This window comes from Heterodontus francisci, chromosome 11 (genome assembly GCF_036365525.1).
Source record: "Heterodontus francisci isolate sHetFra1 chromosome 11, sHetFra1.hap1, whole genome shotgun sequence".
Lineage (NCBI taxonomy): Eukaryota > Metazoa > Chordata > Chondrichthyes > Heterodontiformes > Heterodontidae > Heterodontus > Heterodontus francisci.
The window spans coordinates 35280544-35298822 of record NC_090381.1 but is presented as its reverse complement, the minus strand read 5'-3'; positions in this window follow the sequence as shown (position 1 = coordinate 35298822).

The window sequence follows — 18279 nt, the reverse complement described above, 5'->3', positions numbered from 1 at the left end:
GATGGTCTGCAGTTAAGTGTCTATTTTCCATAATATCTATCACTGACATTAATGTCCCCTTGACAAAGGTAAACTTTGTTAGTGGTAGTCATTGAATCATACAATGATACAGAAGAGAAGGAGGCCATTCATCCCTCTGTGCTTGTGCCAGCTCTTTGGTGGATCTATCCAATTAGTCCCATTCCCCTGCTCTTTCCCCATAGCCCTGTACATTTTTTTCCCTTCAGGTATTTATCCACAGAATCATAGACTGGTTACAGCATAGAAGCAGGCTATTCAGCCCATTGTATCCTTGCCAGCCTTCTGTAAGAGCCACTCTGCTATTCTTACACCCATGCCTTTTCCCCATAGCCATGCAAATTTTTTCTTCTCAGATAGATAATTATCCAATTGCCTTTTGAAAGCCACGATTGAAGTTGCCTCCACCACACTGTCAAACAGTGGACTCAGATCCTAAGAACTCACTGTGTAAAAACGTTGTTCCTCATGTCGTCATTGCTTCTTGTGCAATCCCCTTAAATAGATGTCCTCTAGTTCTGGATCCTTGTGTCAATAGGAACAGTGTCTCTCTATCTACTCTGTCCAGACCCCTCATAATTTTGAACACCTCTATCAAATCTCCTCTCAAACTCCTCTTCTCTAAAGAGAACAGCACTAGCTCCTCTAATTTATCCTTGTAAATGAAGTCTCTCATCCAAAAAACCATTCTCGTAAATCTTTCCTGCAATCTCTTCAATGGCTTCACATCTTTCTTAAAGTGTGGTGCCCAGAATTTGGACACAATGAGCTGAATTTTGCGGCCGCAGCTCCTGCCATCAGGAACACAAGCAGGAGCCATTGCTGCTTGCGCGGAGATTGACCTACCACATGCAATCTTCTGGTGGCCGGCCAATTAAGAGTCTTCAGTCGCAATTGCTGACCACTAAGGGAGTGAAGGCGGGAAGAGAGACTGCAAAGCGGCACGAGTTTACGCCATGGCAGGTGCTGGCGCCATATTTAAAGGGATGGCAGCACTTGGTATAATGGGAACTGCCAGGACATCTTTAGAAAGGAAGGAAAGCTGCAGGGATAATGGAAGAAGGAAGACCTCAGGTGGCCCCATTGTTCAGCGATGCCTCCCAGCAGGCTCTCCTCCAACCTGCAAGAGCAAGGCAGAAGGTCCCCTTCCCCATGGACAGAAGGAGGAAACCTGCCCAACTGACCAAGTAGGCCTGGATAGAGATTACAGAAGAAGTCAGCAGCTGTGGAGTCACCCCCAGAACGTGGATCCAGTGCCTCCAGCATGTCAATGTCCTTATTCGTTCTGCAAGGTGAGTACTCCATATCTCTTTTCCTTTTGGAGCTTGCATGTGGCACTAATAGAGGGTGAGTTTGGTGGAGAGGGAGTTACTACATAGTCGATGGCAATGGGGTTAGGCAGTAGCATATTCTGTCAAAGGCATGACTGTATCTCAGTAAGAGGCGCCCGAATGTGATTGTCGACTCCAGCACGATCCCTCGAGAGTGGCCGAATGCAGAAGGCATTGGTATGCCTCCATCATGGACCACTGGCCTGCCACCAGCATAGGCGTTGTGCTTGTCATTGTGGGGCAACTAACAGTGTTCACCTTTTAGTGTTGCAGGAGAAGACAGCCTATAACCTAAAGGAATGGGCCAAGAGGGGTTCCATACCTGGCTATCCTAAACCCCATGGAGGAGGAGGCATTGGAACTGGCAAGGCAGCATAGCACCGCTCCATCACAGATAGCGAGACAGGAGTGCAGACACAAGAGAGTGAGTGGCCAAGTACAGAGACACAAGGGAGTCTCCAGCACGTATGAGTCATAATGCTCGTGTGTCCACCACTGGACACATGGAGCTCCACAGTAGGTGTAGTTGGAAGGACGCAATGGGAAGTAAATAACCCTTTAATTTATTTGTTCTTTAATGCAAGTCACACAGAAGAACAGAGAGCCTCTGAGGAAGAGAAGAGGAGTTCAGAGGGTGCGCCATCATAAGGGCGGCATAGTGGCGCAGTGGTTAGCACCGCAGCCTCACAGCTCCAGGGACCCGGGTTTGATTCCGGGTACTGCCTGTGTGGAGTTTGCAAGTTCCCCCTGTGTCTGCATGGGTTTTCTCCGGGTGCTCCGGTTTCCTCCCACAAGCCAAAAGACTTGCAGGTTGATAGGTAAATTGGCAATTATAAATTGTCACTAGTATAGGTAGGTGGTAGGGAAATATAGGGACAGGTGGGGATGTTTGGTAGGAATATGGGATTAGTGTAGGATTAGTATAAATGGGTGGTTGATGTTCGGCACAGACTCGGTGGGCCGAAGGGCCTGTTTCAGTGCTGTATCTCAAATCTAATCATTCCCCTGCACCCTCCACTAGCACAGATACTTTAATGTTGATAAGTGTCCATTTGTGCATAGATTTAGAGTCACAGACTGGTAAGCACAGCATAGATGTGCCCGAGCAACTAATGGAGGCTGTGACTGTTGGAGGCCAGGGCAATGCTGAGCCCAAGGCTATTGACATTCTTTGGAGTCATCCACAAGTCGGCAAATGCTGGAGCTGTGGCATGAGGTAAAGGAGCATCTAGTCGAGATTCCGGAGGTTATGCACACCTGTGTACGGATGATGGAGGAGTTAATCTACGCAATGAGTGCTGCCATGTTTCTGACGTGTATGCACTTGGCTTCCTCCATTGAGAGATGGGCATCCCTCATGGAGAGCCAAATCTAGCAGACTACTCAGTGGATGCTGGAGATGCGCGCAGACCTGCATTCCATCGCCTTGTCCATGAGCTGTCTGCAGTAGTGGCAAGGCGAGAGGGGGGCAAGGTGCCTGGAATCTCCACCAGGTCCTTGCACTTCTCAGGTTAGCAGGAGGGTACAAGTGTGCTTTGCAAAGGAAGAGGAGTGGCTGCCTGCATCTTGGGGCTACTATCAGGGCACTCCTGCTGTGGACAGTGGCTCCTCAGCCCCACTGTCAGTGACACCAGTGCCTCAAGAAGCCATGATGACGAGGAGGATCTTACACCTGTACACCAGCCCCTCATCATGCCAGGGTCCTCTAGGCCTCAGACAGCTGGAGGACGGCCACCAAGGTCATCCTGTGATGGAATATAGGTATAATAGGCTTAATTAAGTAGAATATAGATATAGTTAATATATTATACCTTTTAGAATTAGAGATTAAATAAATGGCCAGTTTTCAAGACTCACTGAAATTCCCCTTTAAGAAGGTAGAGTTAAAAAATTCAAGGTATTTCAAGGTCCCTGTTACAATCGAATATGAACCAGAAACAAGTTGGAATATCCATTTCAGTGTTTCTGTCGCCAGGGAATTGGAGGATAAACACACATTGAAATATCCTGTGTGACATCAGTAAAAGGTAGCCATAAATTTAATTAATTAAGAGTGTTGGTAAATCTAGGCAGTTTGACCTGCAAACAAAGTTCAAGCTACCATAAAACACAATTATAGATAATAAAACAATAAATGGAGTAGTACTTACAGGAACAAGAGGTCAAGTAAAGCCAATTATAAACATTTTGACCAGATAAATGCTCACAACTTCAAGAGCAGGGGTTTCCAGCAAAACATTAAGTGAGTTAATGATATTCCCAGATATGGATTTTGTTATGATCCTGCAGATTTTTTTCCCGGGAAGTATGCAGTGTGCCTTTAAGGCTACAACACGATCAGTACTGCTTTAAGGCAGCAAGCTCCAGAGACTGAGTCAGAGGATGCATTCTGGTTGCCATAGGATACAGTCAGCTTCAAATTTGCATTCTCATTGACATAGGATACAGCCATTCGGAGAACAAGGACACAAGATACATTGTTGCCCTTTGATGTTTGGAACTGGCCAAAAAACTGGCTTTTCAGACACAGACAGCTAGACCAGCATATACTGAAGGAAGTGAAAGCTCTCTCTTGGTTTATTTAAACCCTATTTATTATACTCTCAGAATTCTGATGTCAAGCCAGACTAATTTCTTAAAGGAAAATAACCAAATTCCTTTAACTGTTGAACTGTAATTGCTGAAATTCATCACTCGTAAAGAAGACCATCAATTCAACTGCTGAATTAGACTACGGACTGTTCTACTGTTGAAGAATCTTTTTTCTCCCCATCGGATGGCTGTGAGAACTTCAAGCAGCCTTGGACAATTCCACATTGGAAGATTTCACTTCGGCAGGAGCATAAATATGCAAGGACACTAATTTTTCTATTTTAAATGTTGTTCATATCTTAGTAGTCTTTAAGAATTTAGTTTTTCTAATTAAACAGATAAGTTGTTGATCTAAAGATACCTGGTTTGGTTAGCCTAATTCGGGGGTTAATAGATGGTACAATTTGGCTGGATCTTTCTTTAACTTAGAAAGTTTAAAATGATATGTTAGGCGATCTGTGGAGGGACGAAACTGAATCAACAGTGCGTTTCTCCCACCACAATCAGAATCTTATATTTTCTTTGGGGGCTTTGACTTGAGTCGTCAGTCGTAACAATTTCAAGAGCAGGAAAAGCACCTATATGCTAAAGGTAACACCTATATGCTAATAGGTCAGATGATACCTCAGAAACAGTATAAATATGAGAGTTTCTGAAGCAAAAATTAGAAGTGTTGAATTCGCGGCATAGTGGCGCAGTGATTAGCACCGCAGCCTCACAGCTCCAGGGACCCGGGTTCGATTCCGGGTACTGCCTGTGTGGAGTTTGCAAGTTCTCCCTGTGTCTGCGTGGGTTTCCTCCGGGTGCTCCGGTTTCCTCCCACAAGCCAAAAGACTTGCAGGTTGATAGGTAAATTGGCCATTATAAATTGTCACTAGTATAGGTAGGTGGTAGGGAAATATAGGAACAGGTGGGGATGTTTGGTAGGAATATGGGATTGGTGTAGGATTAGTATAAATGGGTGATTGATGTTCGGCACAGACTCGGTGGGCCGAAGGGCCTGTTTCAGTGCTGTATCTCTAATCTAATCTAATACTTCTCATCCCATGACTTACTCGGGGAATTTAAGGTAAAAGTTAGTTTTAAATTTTGATGGATATTCTCAGCTATTTTGCTGTAACATTAGCAAGGTTAAACTTTTGGATTCTATGTTAGAAATAAGATTATGTTTTACATCTCTTAGTAATATTTGATATCGTGATATACTTATCCACTTAAAAGTGTATTGCATGTTTAATTCTTTAAGAAATACATAAAATTAATAAATCATCTCATGAAGCATTCTTATTACAACTACGAGAACCCCTCTCTGTGTCTCTTTAAGTGGAGCGATACGTATTGAAGAGAGTTTCCTAGACCCTTATAATATCTGGGATATTTATGACTTAGCCATAATTATTTTTAAAATAGGCTATCCGAAAGATAGTAATATTCTCTGTTAGTTTTCTTTCTTTGAGGGAAAACTGGTTCAATTCTTTGGACCCAAATAAGTGTCTATAGAATTTGCCTGGTTTGAACTTCATTAAAGTAGATTCATAGGGATGTACTCCCAATTTGGTTTAGTCCCTATAAGGGGTTAAAGTCACAAATCACTTCAGTCCCAAGCCACAGGGCAGCAAGGTCAGCAGCCTGCCTCCAACTCAGCTGCAAGCGCAGGGGGAGCACCTTGTAGGAGCATGCATAATAGTTAAGAGAGCACCTAACTACATTTGGGGTTCATGGGTGAAGAGACTGTCACACTGCAAAGCCTCATGTGCTGTCTAATAAAGGATTAATGTGTTGGTGCAACATCTGTTTCCATGTTTATACCTTGTCTCCCTCAAGTGGCTAATTGCAAGGGACCATGCAGTGTGCGGTCAATACTTCAACCCTACCGCTGTGCGATGTGCAACTGGGCACTGGGCGATGGATTGGTAAATGAAGGATGCGGCAACTGGATTGCAGAAAGGTAATGCTTTATTGGTATGGATCCAACAGATAGTAAGAGTCATATGAAATGTCTGTGTATTAGCACATCATGAGCCTCCATTACGCATATCTCATTGTGCCTTGCCTGTGGTCCCTGGAGTCCCTCCTCATCTTGCATCGCCTGGTCAGCAGCCTCCTCCGTATCCTCATAGTCAGAGGAGGCATCATGTTCCACGAGATCCTCATTTTTCAACACCTCCTCTCTCTATAGTGCCAGGCTGTGCAGAGCACAGCAGACCACCACGATATGTAAGAACCTCGCTGGGGCATACTGAAGGGTTCCACTAGATTGATCAAAGCACCTGAATTGCATCTTGAGAAGCCTAATCGTCTGTTCAATGGTTGCTCGTGTTGCCCTGTGGCAGATGTTGGGCCTATCCTCTGCATCCATGCACGGATTCCTTGCAGGCTTTAGTAGCCATGTCCTCAGTGGGTAGCACCTGTCTCCGAGTAGTCATCCCTGAAGGCACACATGGGGCCGATAAAGCTGTGGCATCTGGGACTGCTGAAGTATGTATGCTTCCTGGGAACCATGCACACACCTGAAGGATCAGTCTGTGGTGGTCACAGACCAGTTTGATATTGATGGAATGGAAGCCCTTCCTGTTGACGAAGGCCACTGGCTGGACTGTGGGAATCATCACTGGCCACATGCATGCAGTTGATCACACTCTGCACCTGAGGGAATCCAGTGATGGCTCCGAACCCAATGGCTCATTCAGTTTGACTTTCCCGATCGGTGCAGAAACACATATATTCATTGGCCCTCTTGAACAGGGCATCAATCACCACCTTAATGTATCAATTTGCTGCAGACTGCCAGATCCCACACATATCTTTAGTGGATCCCTGGAAAGATACGGAGGTGTATAAGTTCAGTGCCAAGGTGAGCTTCAGCTCCACTGGCATTGAGTGGCCACTACCTCCCATAGGGCTCAGCTCATCCTCCATCATAGCACACAGGTCAGTGATGGCCTCCCTGGGGAGGCACAGTCTTCGGTGGCATTGCCATTTGAATACTTGAAGGTAGAAGAGGCTCTGACAGTACTCCCTCACTGGAGGGTAGCCTCTTCTGTGCACAGGAAGCAGGTAGTGTGCTCCTCTGCGCCCTTCTCCCACATCCCCATCCTTAGGCAGGCTTGAGGTTGCTGCGCTCCTGCTGCATGTGGGTGCACATCCTTCCGTCTCTGTTCCTGTCTCCTCCTCCTCACTGGAGGTCTCGAAGCCTGGGTGAATGAGGCCCATGGCAGGTGGCCTCTCTCAGTTTCCAAGGCCTCTTATGCAAAAGTGACCCCCCACCCGCTCCCCACCTCCCCGGCCCCTGCTTGCCCACCTCCCCCACCCCAAATTTCTTGTGCTCAAGTGCCAATGTTCAGATGGAACTCTGGCAACAAATACCCCCACCCCCACCCTCCGCAGTGCTGCACATTTTCCCACTTCTGCCTTCAATTGCCAATGAACATGCTGCTCCACTTGCCCGGCATGCCATATTGGCTCCCATAATGGCTGCGAGAGAAAATAGGCATTGAGTTGCCGTTTGTTTGCCGCCTCTGTTTACTGGGCAATCTCTGAATCCCTTTGCTTCCCATGCGCCATTCATAAAATTCAAAAACCCCTGTTAAATTGTTGCCAATTGGCCAATTAATTGGCTTTATTACCTTCCCACTGCATTCATGCAGTGACCTCCTTCCATGTTGGCCGCCGTCGGGAATATGCCGCAGCGACATGAAGACATTGGGCTTCCATCATGGCATCTTCTGTCCAGATATTCTCCACCAACCTGCTGTCCCCAAATGAGCCCGGAACATTCAGCCCAATATTCCAGCTGAGGCTGAACCATTGTTTTATAAAGGTTCACATAACGTCCTTGCTTTTGTACTCTGTGCCTCTAAAGCCCAGGATCCCGTATGCCTTATTAACCACTTTCTCAACCTGCCCTGCCATCTTCGATGACTTGTGCACACATACCTGCAGGTGTCTCTGCTCCTGCACCCCCTTTAGAATTGTATCCTTTATTTTACATTGCCTTTCTTCATTCTGCCTACCAAAATGTATCACCTCAAACTTCTCTGCATTAAATTTAATCCCCCATGTGTCCGCCCATTCCACCAGTCTGTCTATGTCATCTTGAAGTCTATAATCCTCACAGTTCAGAATATTTCCAGGTTTTGTGCCTTGTACACGCAAGTCTAAGTCATTAACATGGATCAAGAAAAGCAGTGGTCGGAATACCGACACCTGGGAAATCCCATTATATACCTTCCTCTCGTCCAAAAATGAATTGTTCACAACTATTCTCTGTTTCCTGTCACTAAGCCAACTTTTTATCCATGCTGCAACTGTCCCTTTTATTCCATGGGCTTCAACTTTGCTGACAGCTTGTTATGTGGTGCTCAATCAAATGCCTTATGGAAGTGTACATACACTACATCAACTGCATTAGCCTCATCAACCCTCTCTGTTACTTCATTAAAAAATGCAACAAAATAGTCAAACATGATATGCCCTTAACAGATCCATGCTGGCTTTCCATAATTAATCCACATTTGTCCAAGTGACTGTTGATTTTGTCCCAGATAATTGTTTCTAAAAGCTTTCCCACCACTGAGGTTAATCTGAATGGCCTGTAGTTGCTGGGCTTATCCTTATACCCTTTTTTGAACAAGGTTGTAACATTTGCAATTCTCCAGTCCTCTGGCACCACCCCTGTATATAAGGAGGATTGAAAGATTATGGCCAGTGCCTCCACAATTTCCACCCTTACTTCCTTCAGTATCCTTGGATGGATCCGATCCAGTCCTGGTGACTTATCAACTTTATGTACAGCTAGTCTTTCTAATACCTCCTCATCAAATTTTAGCCCATCCAGTGTCTCAACTACCTCCTTTTTCACTATGACTTGGGCAGCATCTTCTTTCTTATTAAAGACAGATGCAAAGTACTCATTTAGTACCTCAGCTATGCCCTCTGCCTCCATGCGTAAATCCCCTTTTTGGTCCCTAATTGGCCCAACTCGTCCTTTTACCACCTTTTTACTATTTCTATACCTATCGAGGACTTTTGGATTTCCTTTTATGTTGGCTGCAAGTCTCTTCTCATACTCTTTCTTTACTGCTCTTATTTCTTTTTTCACTTTCCTTCTGGACTTTGTACATTCGGCCTGGTTCTCACTTTATTATCAACCTGACATCTGTCATAGGCATCATTTTTCTGCTTCATCTTACTCTCGATCTCTTTCATTATCCAGGGAGCTCTGTCTTTGTTTTTCCTACCTTTCCCCTTTTGGGAATGTACCTCGACTGTACCCAAACTATCTCCTCTTTAAAGGCAACCCATTTGAATGTTACTGTTGAAGGTGCTTTCACCATCCTCTCAGACAGTACATTTCAGATCACAACTCGCTGCATAAAAAAAAGGATTCCTCATGTCACCTCTGGTTCTTATGCCTATCACCTTAAATCTATGTACTCTGATTACTGTCTTTCTGCCATGAGAAAAAGTTTCTCCTCATTACCCTATCACCTTTCTCAAATCTCCTCATAGCCTTCTCTGCTCTAAGGAGAACAACCCCAACTTCTCCTATCTCTCCACATAACTGAAATCTCTCATCATTGGTATCATTGTAGTAAATCTCATCTGCACCTTCTCTCAGGCCTTGATATCCTTCCTGAAGTGTGGGACCACAGCTGAACAAAATACTCCAGCTGAGGCCTAACCAAGTCTTTGTGAAGGTTTTAGTATAGTGTCCTTGCTTTTGTATGCCTCTATTTAGAAAGTCTAGGATTCCATATGCCTTCTTAACTTGTCTTGCCAACTTCAAAGATTTGTGTACATACATGCCCAGGTCTCAATGCCGGCAACACCTGTTTGACTATGACCTACTAAAGTCCTTTACTACACTCCTCACTGTTTACTACATTTCTGAGTTTCATCTGCAAATTTGTAATTATGCCCTGTCCATGTCATTATTATATATCAAAAAGACCAGTAGTCCTAATACCTGTGGAACACCATTATATACTTTCCCTCCAGTCTGAAAAACAACAGTTTACCAGCACTTTCTGCTTTCTATCCTGGAGCCAATTTCATATCTGCACAGCCACTGACCCTTTCATTCCATGGGCTTTAATTTTGTTGACAAGCCTATTATGTGGTACTTTATCCAGAACTTTTTGAAAGTCCATCAACCACAACACTCTCATCAATTGGCTCTGTTAATTCATCAAAGAATTTGTCAAACACGATTTGCCTTTTAACATATTTATGCTGACTTTCGTTTATTAGCCCCTACCTTGGGGGGCGGCACAGTGGCGCAGTGGTTAGCACGGCAGCCTCATAGCTCTAGCGACCCAGGTTCAGTTCTGGGCACTACCTGTGCGGAGTTTGCAAGTTCTCCCTGTGACCGTGTGGGTTTCCGCCGGATGCTCCAGTTTCCTCCCACAGCCAAAGACTTGCAGGTTGATAGGTAAATTGGCCATTGTAAATTGCCCCTAGTGTAGATAGGGAATATGGGATTAATGTAGGATTAGTATAAATGTATAAATTAGTATAAATTGTTGGTCAGCACAGACTCAGTGGGCCAAAGGGCCTGTTTCAGTGCTGTATCTCTCGATGACTCTATCTTTCCAAATGCAAATTAATTTTGTTCTGGGTTATTGTCTCTAAATGTTCTTGTTTATGCTCTTTAATTATAAGCTACTGACCAGTTGAAATAGCTTTTCCTCATTAAAATCCTTTCAAATTCTGAGCACCTGTTAAGCTCTTGCACTTTAATGAAAGGAGTCCTAGTTTCTCCACGTTTCCTCATAAATCCTCACTCCTCCTAGTATCATAATAAATATTTTCTACATCCTCTCCGTGGATTTAATATAATGCTAAAGTTGGGCTTCCAAAACTGGACATAGTGGGTGGAATTTTATCTAAAAAGACCCTGCATGCAGCAGGGGTCTGGTAGCAGGTTGGGAACCCCTGTGTCCTGTCAGTAGGCTTTTGCTGTGGTTCTTTAACTCAGCAGTGGCATTAATATCCTGCTTCTGGGTTTCCGGATAAATCAGAGAGGGTGGGTGGGATGACCTGCCGAAACTATCAAAGAAAGGCTTTATAGTGAAAGGGACCCTGGTAAGGGTCAGAATGGCTGAATTGGACATTGATTCCTGAGTCTTCAGCAACCACCAGAATGGAAAGGAGATCAGGGAAGGCTGCTCCCTGTGTCTTGGACTCTTCCCTGCAGATCTTGCCGCGGGATCTAAGGGACTGAGTAAGGTGATGAGCTGAATTTTATCAGCCTGCCGCAGCGGCCTTCCAACATGGAAGTGCTGCCGCACAGCCCCCGCGATATTACGCACGGAGGCTCATTTAAATAGAGGGGGCAGAGTGGCTGCCCCTGATGGCGTAGAGGGGGCAGTCGACACGTCCCCGGCAATGGCGTCCAGCACCACCGCACAGGGGCTGTCGCCATTTTTACAGGGCTCCAAGCCTTTAAGAGAAATTTTAATATTTAAAGCGGGTTTTAAAGCAAAATTTTTATTTCAATTAAAAAATTAAAACATGCAGGCCCTTTCACAAGTCCCACAATAGTGTGTTTACTGTCTGTTGTGTTTCTAATGTATTTTCCTCCCAACATGAACATTCCCACCCCAACCTCTTCACTTTTGCCCTTCAACCCCTTCCCACCATCCCCACAACCAATAGGTATAGTTTTTTCCGCTCTCCCACCCCTCCCGCCCTGATAATTTTATTCCTCCCTCCTCCCCACCGGTGTCTCGCCTCGGAACTCCAACAGAGTTCCGAAGGTGCGCGAGTTGCGTCCGGTGGAACGTAAAATCGGCGTGGGATGGCCGCCGTCGACAGGTGAGTTAATTTGCATTTCATTTATGCTCATTTAAATGCTGCATCAAGGCCTCGCCGCTGTTAATATCTGGCGGGGTCTTCTCGATGTCGGGGGTCGAGGCAGGCCGCTCCCAACAGAATTTTCCGATCCCCGCCCCCCCGCCACGACCCCCGATGTCGAGGGGCTTGTAAAATTCAGCCTGGTGTTTCACAGGATAGGAGGAAGAGGACAGCCTCTCCAACCAAGCAGGCATGGATGGAAGTGGCCGTGAAAGTGAGCAGCAACAGTATGGTCTCTTGAATCTGGATTCAGTGCCCAATGTGTGATAGTCATGTTTTTAATATGAGAGTAGTAAAACTTTCTGGAAGTTTTCACTGGATCATTAAAGTATATGCAGACATTTCACAACATTGCACAAGGGTAATCTTGGTTTGGCATCAGTGCTGTAATGGCTGAGTATTAACCTGGCCTGTGTTTTTAAGGCCACTCCTCCAATTCGAGAAGCCAAAACAAATTTAGTAACATGTAGCATGGATCAATTGGGGCTAGTTGTACATTTTGGGTTTCAGTGGGATGAATCAAGTAAAAATTTTAATGAAGGTAGTGTAAGACATGAAGGACAATTCCAAATTGTGGAAAATGCAATTGCTTCATGTTTTTATTTCAGAGTTTACTTGTTGCTATGTCAGGGATCTTTTCAGATTGGAATGCTTCTGTCAGGGTCAGGGTGTAGCTGAGAAGGCTGTGACATTTAAAGATTGTTTTATGTATGTTTGGCATCTGGGGTGTGATATTTGCATGTGCTGTTTGAATTGAAAAAGTGTAAAGCAACTCATCCTACAGTAAAAATAGATCTACATTTGGTGACCCAAATTTAAAAACAAAGTGGTTTGCAAGTTAATGTTAAGAAAATAATTTGTGCAAAAGAAAATAACAGTGTGTGTGTGCTGTGCATTCTGTCTTGTCATCTGCACTTTACTAGGTAACTTTTCCTAATGTTTCCATTCATCTTTCTCTGCAGTTATTATGTTTCTTTACCTCGTCTGTGGATGGTTCAGGTTTCTTTGGTAAATTATATCTGGTCTTTGCTTTTTGCTTAATATTTTCATGTTGCTTGTGTTCATAATCCAGCTTCAGGAACAGAAATAAAGGGTGTTTTAATAACAGCAATAAAAAGTAATTCCCTCCTCAAAATTATGCCGTGTAATGTCAGCAGGAGCACTTTCAACTCTTATCTCTTGTCACTTCTGATCAGTGGAAAAGAGGGTTTACCAACTGCTGGGGGGATGTATACAATTTCCTTTTTGGGGAAAACTGTGGAAATCCAGGGAATAATTGTAAAAATACCACATCTACACGGATTTGCATTGGGTGATATTAGAAAGAGTAAGACTAGCTTTGTTTCAGTCATGACAATTGAACAAAAAGATACAGTGACTTTCACCAAATAAGCTTGCCAAGAAGTTTTGCAGGGGATTGGAGGTCACTAAGCAAGATATGGGACAGAAGTTATTGGAGACAAGCAAAGACGTGCAGGATTTAACAATCGAAAGAAATGTGAGAAGGTTGTTTTATTCAAGCTGTGATATTTTGTTTTTCAATTTTCATTTCTCAAGTATACATGTTGGTGTTCATTCAAGTGAATTCACCTTGCTGTACCCAGTTACATTATTAAGCTCATGTGCCACCTACACTGCAGATCAGATGCAGTTGAGATGATCCAAAGGTACTTTGTAACCTTGACCACTGCAAATAGTTATCACCAATTGACTCCAGGGGCTATTGATGTAAAGCCAAGATTCTGTATTATTAGGCATGAAGACCCAAGGCTCATTATTATTGAGTACCTGATGAACACAGCACCCCACAATATATCAGGCCAATGCATAGTAAGTAGCAACAAACTGTGCACAAGGCTTATTAAAGCTTGTGAAGTATCTAAAATAGCTCCATGCCCACCACCCCCCCACACCACCGCCACCCCCCCCCCCCCCCGCCCCCCCCTCCAGTAATGTGACAATTGAGCCTCACCACTCTTATTGAAAGCGTCAATTTGGAAAACAAATTTTGATCTGGCGTGACCCTCGCCCTGGCATAGGGCAAGCTTAATCTATTTTTACACATTGTCCCTTTTTTGCCAAATCAGCAAAAGGCATATCATTGCCTCGTGGCCTCAAGTTGTGAGAAATAATAGCCATGATCAGGTAGACAGCAGACCTTCCGTTGCTGCTGTGGGTGCAGAGGGCACACCAACCCCAACCTCCATGGCACTCTCAGCATGTCGGGCACCTTCGTACCCAGGGGAAACTGTAAAAAAACTGACCTTGTGTCTCAGCTGATTTGAGTGCACACATTTAGATTTAAAACACAAGCTCCATTACAAACCTGTTGGGCCGAATGACCAGTTTCCCCTGATCTGGGTTTTTGTGTAGGACTATGCTTAATTTTTCCTTCAGATTTACGTTCTTTGCCTGGATGTTCTACCTTTAAAAAAAGAAACAGAGGTTTAATGCAAGGTGAGAGTATACATACTCTTATTTGTTACCACAATGCTTTTTGGTTAATAGTAAGGTCTTTACTAAATATTGTGGCCTTTTACAATTAACTTTTAGGATATTAGATCATCCCGTAGCATTGCCATCAGTGATTCAAGGGTTAAATATCTGAAAGGAGGGTGCACATGCACATGGAATGCCTGTGGAATCATGTCACTATGTTCAGAAACAGTGGATGGAATTTAATCCGGCCCATGGGAGCAGATAGCAAGGAAGTGGACAGCGGGGTCGTAGAATTGGGAGGGTAGGTGGGGGGGTGGAGTGCCCGTTGCCTCCTCACTCCGCTCAATTCAATCGGTGTGGAGAAGATCGAGGGCGGCCTTCCCACCCAGAGGCCCATTGAAGTCCTTGACTGGCCACTTAAGGGCCTTGCAGTCAGGGGTGGTCTGGGACGCCCTTCGCCATTTGGGGAGACCACCCCCACTGAAACAAAACCCCTGCCCCTCCTTGCACCCACCAACTCTTCTTGGCCTGCCTTCTTATCTGAGTTCCGGGGCTTGCTCCATCTTGCTGGTCCTGACAGCGCTCAATCCCAGCAGGGACCACTTCTCCCAGTGACGCTGCAGGGACTGATGAGCTGCCAACCCTCCAATTGGCTGGCAGCTCTTGCAAGTGGGAACTTCATCCTTAAAGGGACGGGAGCCATGACACCAGGCAGTTAATTGCCTGATGGGCACAGAATTACATTGGGATTCCCGGAAATGACAGGGTTGCCCTCAGCTTTCCAGCCTGCCAGTGGGTCACCGACATCAGCGTTACATTCAACCCAGTGACCTCAATATTTTCTTTGAATGGAAAATTGATCAATAAATAGTGTTTTCCTTATGCACTCCCAAGTTTTGAAGAGATACACTTGTTCCACTCACATACTCTGTCAGTGACTGTGGTGCAATATGTTTGTGTGTTGTAGCTGTCATGGGTGAATAACTGGCAGTGTATGCAAGCTGTGAGATGTGTATCTGAGGCTTGTAGCAGTACTAAGTGTGTGAGGGTGAGGTGAAGCTATGAATGTTGCATATGAATGGTGATTGAAATAAATTATTGGTAGGTGAGCGATGGGGGTGTGGTAAATGGAGCCGAGAGGGAGGCTAGTGATTCAGTTGTTTTCGAAATCCGTTCATGGGATGTGAGTGTTGCTGGCAAGGTCAGAATTTATTGCTCCTCCCTAACTGCCCTTGAGAAGCTGCCTTCTTGAACAGCTGCAGTTCATGTGGTGTAGGTACATCCACACTGCTGTTAGGGAGGGAGTTCCAGGAATTTGACCACGTGACAGTGAAGGAACTGGGATAAATTTCCAAGTCAGGGTGGTGTGTGACTTGGAGAGGAAGTTGCAGGTGGTGGTGTTCCCATGCATCTGCTGCTTTATACTTCCAGGTGATAGACGTCACCAGTTTGGAAGGTGCTGTCAAAGTAGCCTTGGTGAGTTGCTGCAGTACATCTTGTATATGGTATACACTGCTGCCACTGTGTGCCGGTGGTGAAGGTAGTGAATAATGTTTAATGTGATGAATGGGGTGACGATTAAGTGGGCTGCTTTGTGCTGGATGGTGTCGAGCTACTTGAATGTTGTTGGAGATGCACTCATCCAGGCAAGTGGAGAGTAATCCATTACACTCCTGACTGGTGCCTTATAGTTGGTGGGCAGGCTTTGGGGAGTCAGGAGGTGAATTACTCGCCACAGATTTCCCAGCCTCTGACCTGGTCTGGTAGCCACAGTATTTATATGGCTAGTCCAGTTAGGTTTCGATCAATGGTAACCCCTAGGGTGTTGATGGTGGAGGATTCAACAATGGTAATGCCGTTGAACATCAAGGGAAGATGGTTAAATTCTCTTATAGTGGAGGTTGTCATTGCCTGGCACTTGTGTGGCACAAATGTTACTTGCCACTTATCAGCCCAAGCCTAAATTTTGTCCTTGTCTTGCTACACGCAGTAACGGACTGCTTCAGTATTTAAGGAATTGTGACTGGTATTGAAAACAGTAATATCAGTGAACATCCTCACTTCTGACTTTATGAGTGAAGGAAGGTCATTGATGAAGCAACTGAAGACGGTTGGGCCTAGGATACTGCCCTGAGGAACTGCTGCAGCGTTCTCCTGTGGCTGAGATGATTGGCCTCCAACAACTGCAACCATCTTCCTTTGTGCTAGTTGTGACTGCAACCAGTGGAGAGTTTTCCCCAATTCCCATTGACTCCAGTTTTGCTAGCGCTCCTTGATGTCATATGCAGTCAAATGCTGCCTTCATATCAAGGGCAGTCACTCTCACATCAGCCCTGGAATTCAGCTCTTTGCACCATGTTTGGACCAAGGCTGTAATGATGTCTGAAGTGGTCCTGGCAGAACCCAACTGAACATTGATGAGCAGGTTATTGCTGCGTAAGGGCCACTGGTTGGAACTAACTCCAGCGCCTTCCATTACTTTGCTGATGATTGAGTGCAGGCTGATGAGGTGATAATTGGTTGGTTTGGATTTATCCTGCTTATTGTGGACAGGACATAACTGGGCAGTTTTCCTCATTGTCAGGTAGATGTCAGTGTTGTAGTTGTACTGGAACAGCTTGGCTAGGGGGGAATGCTAGATCTGGAGCACAACTCTTTACTACCACAACTGGAATGTTGTCAGGGCTCAGGGTCTTTGCAGTATCCAGTGCCTTCAGCCAATTCTTGATATCATGTGGAGTGAATTAATTTGGCTGAAGACTGACATCTGTGATGCTGGGGACCTCAGGAGGAGGCCGACGGATCATCCACTCATTACAAATGCTGGACTCCGTCATCTTTGAGGATGGGGATGTTTGTAGAGCCTCCTCCTCCTCCGGTTAGTTGTTCAATTGCTCACCACCATTCATGATCTGATGTGGCCAAGCTTTGATCTGATCCATTGATTGTGGGATTGCTTACTTCCTGTCTGGAACATGCTGCTTCCGCTGTTTGGCATGCATGTAGTCCTGTGTTGTAGTTTCACCAGGTTGGCACCTCATTTTTAGGTATGCCTGCTGCTGTTCCTGCCATGCTCTCCTACATTCCTTATTGAACCAAAGTTGGTCCTCTGGCTTGATGCTGATGGTAGGGTGAGGGAAATGCTGGGCCATGAGTTTGTACATTATGGTTGAATGTAATTCTGCTGCTGCTGCTGATGGCCCATAGTGCCTCACGGATGCCCTGTTTTGAACTACTAGATCTGTTCGAAATCTATCCCATTTAGCACAGTGGTAGTGCCAGACAACCTGTGATGGAAGATGTCCTCAGTGTGAAGATGGGACTTCATCTCCACAAGGACTGTACGGTGCTCACTCCTACCAGTACTGTCATGGACAGATTCATCTGCCACAGGTTGATTTATGAGGATGAGATCAAGTAGGTTTTTCCCTCTTGTCAGTTCTCTCAATACCTGCCACAGGTCCAGTCTGGCAGATATGTCCTTCAGGACTCGGCCAGCTCAGTCAGTAGTGGTGCTTGGTGATGGACATTGAAGTTTGTCATCCAGAGTACATTCTGTTCCCCTCAGTACTTCTTCCAAGTGGTGTTCAACATGGAGGAGAACTGATTCATCAGCTAAGGGAGGGCAGTAGATGGTAATCAGGAAGAGCTTTCCTTGCCCATGTTTGACCTAATGCCATGAGACTTCACAGGGTCCAGAGTTAATGTTGATCACTCCGAGGAGACACTATCTCCCAACTGTGTACCACTGTTCCGCCACTTCAGGTGGGTCAGTCCTGCCAGTAGGTCAGGACATACCCAAGGATCGTGATGGAGGAGTATGGGACATTGGCTGTAAGATAAGGTTCAATTATTATGACTATGTCAGGCTGTTGCTTGACCAGTCTGTGGGGCAGCTCTCCCAATTTTGGCACAAGTCCCCAGATGATAGCGAGGAGGACTTTGCAAGGTCGACTGAGCAGTGTGTGCCTTTGTCGTTTCTGGTGCCTCAGTCAATGTCTGGTTTTATTCTTATTCTAGAATACAATATGGCATTCAAATA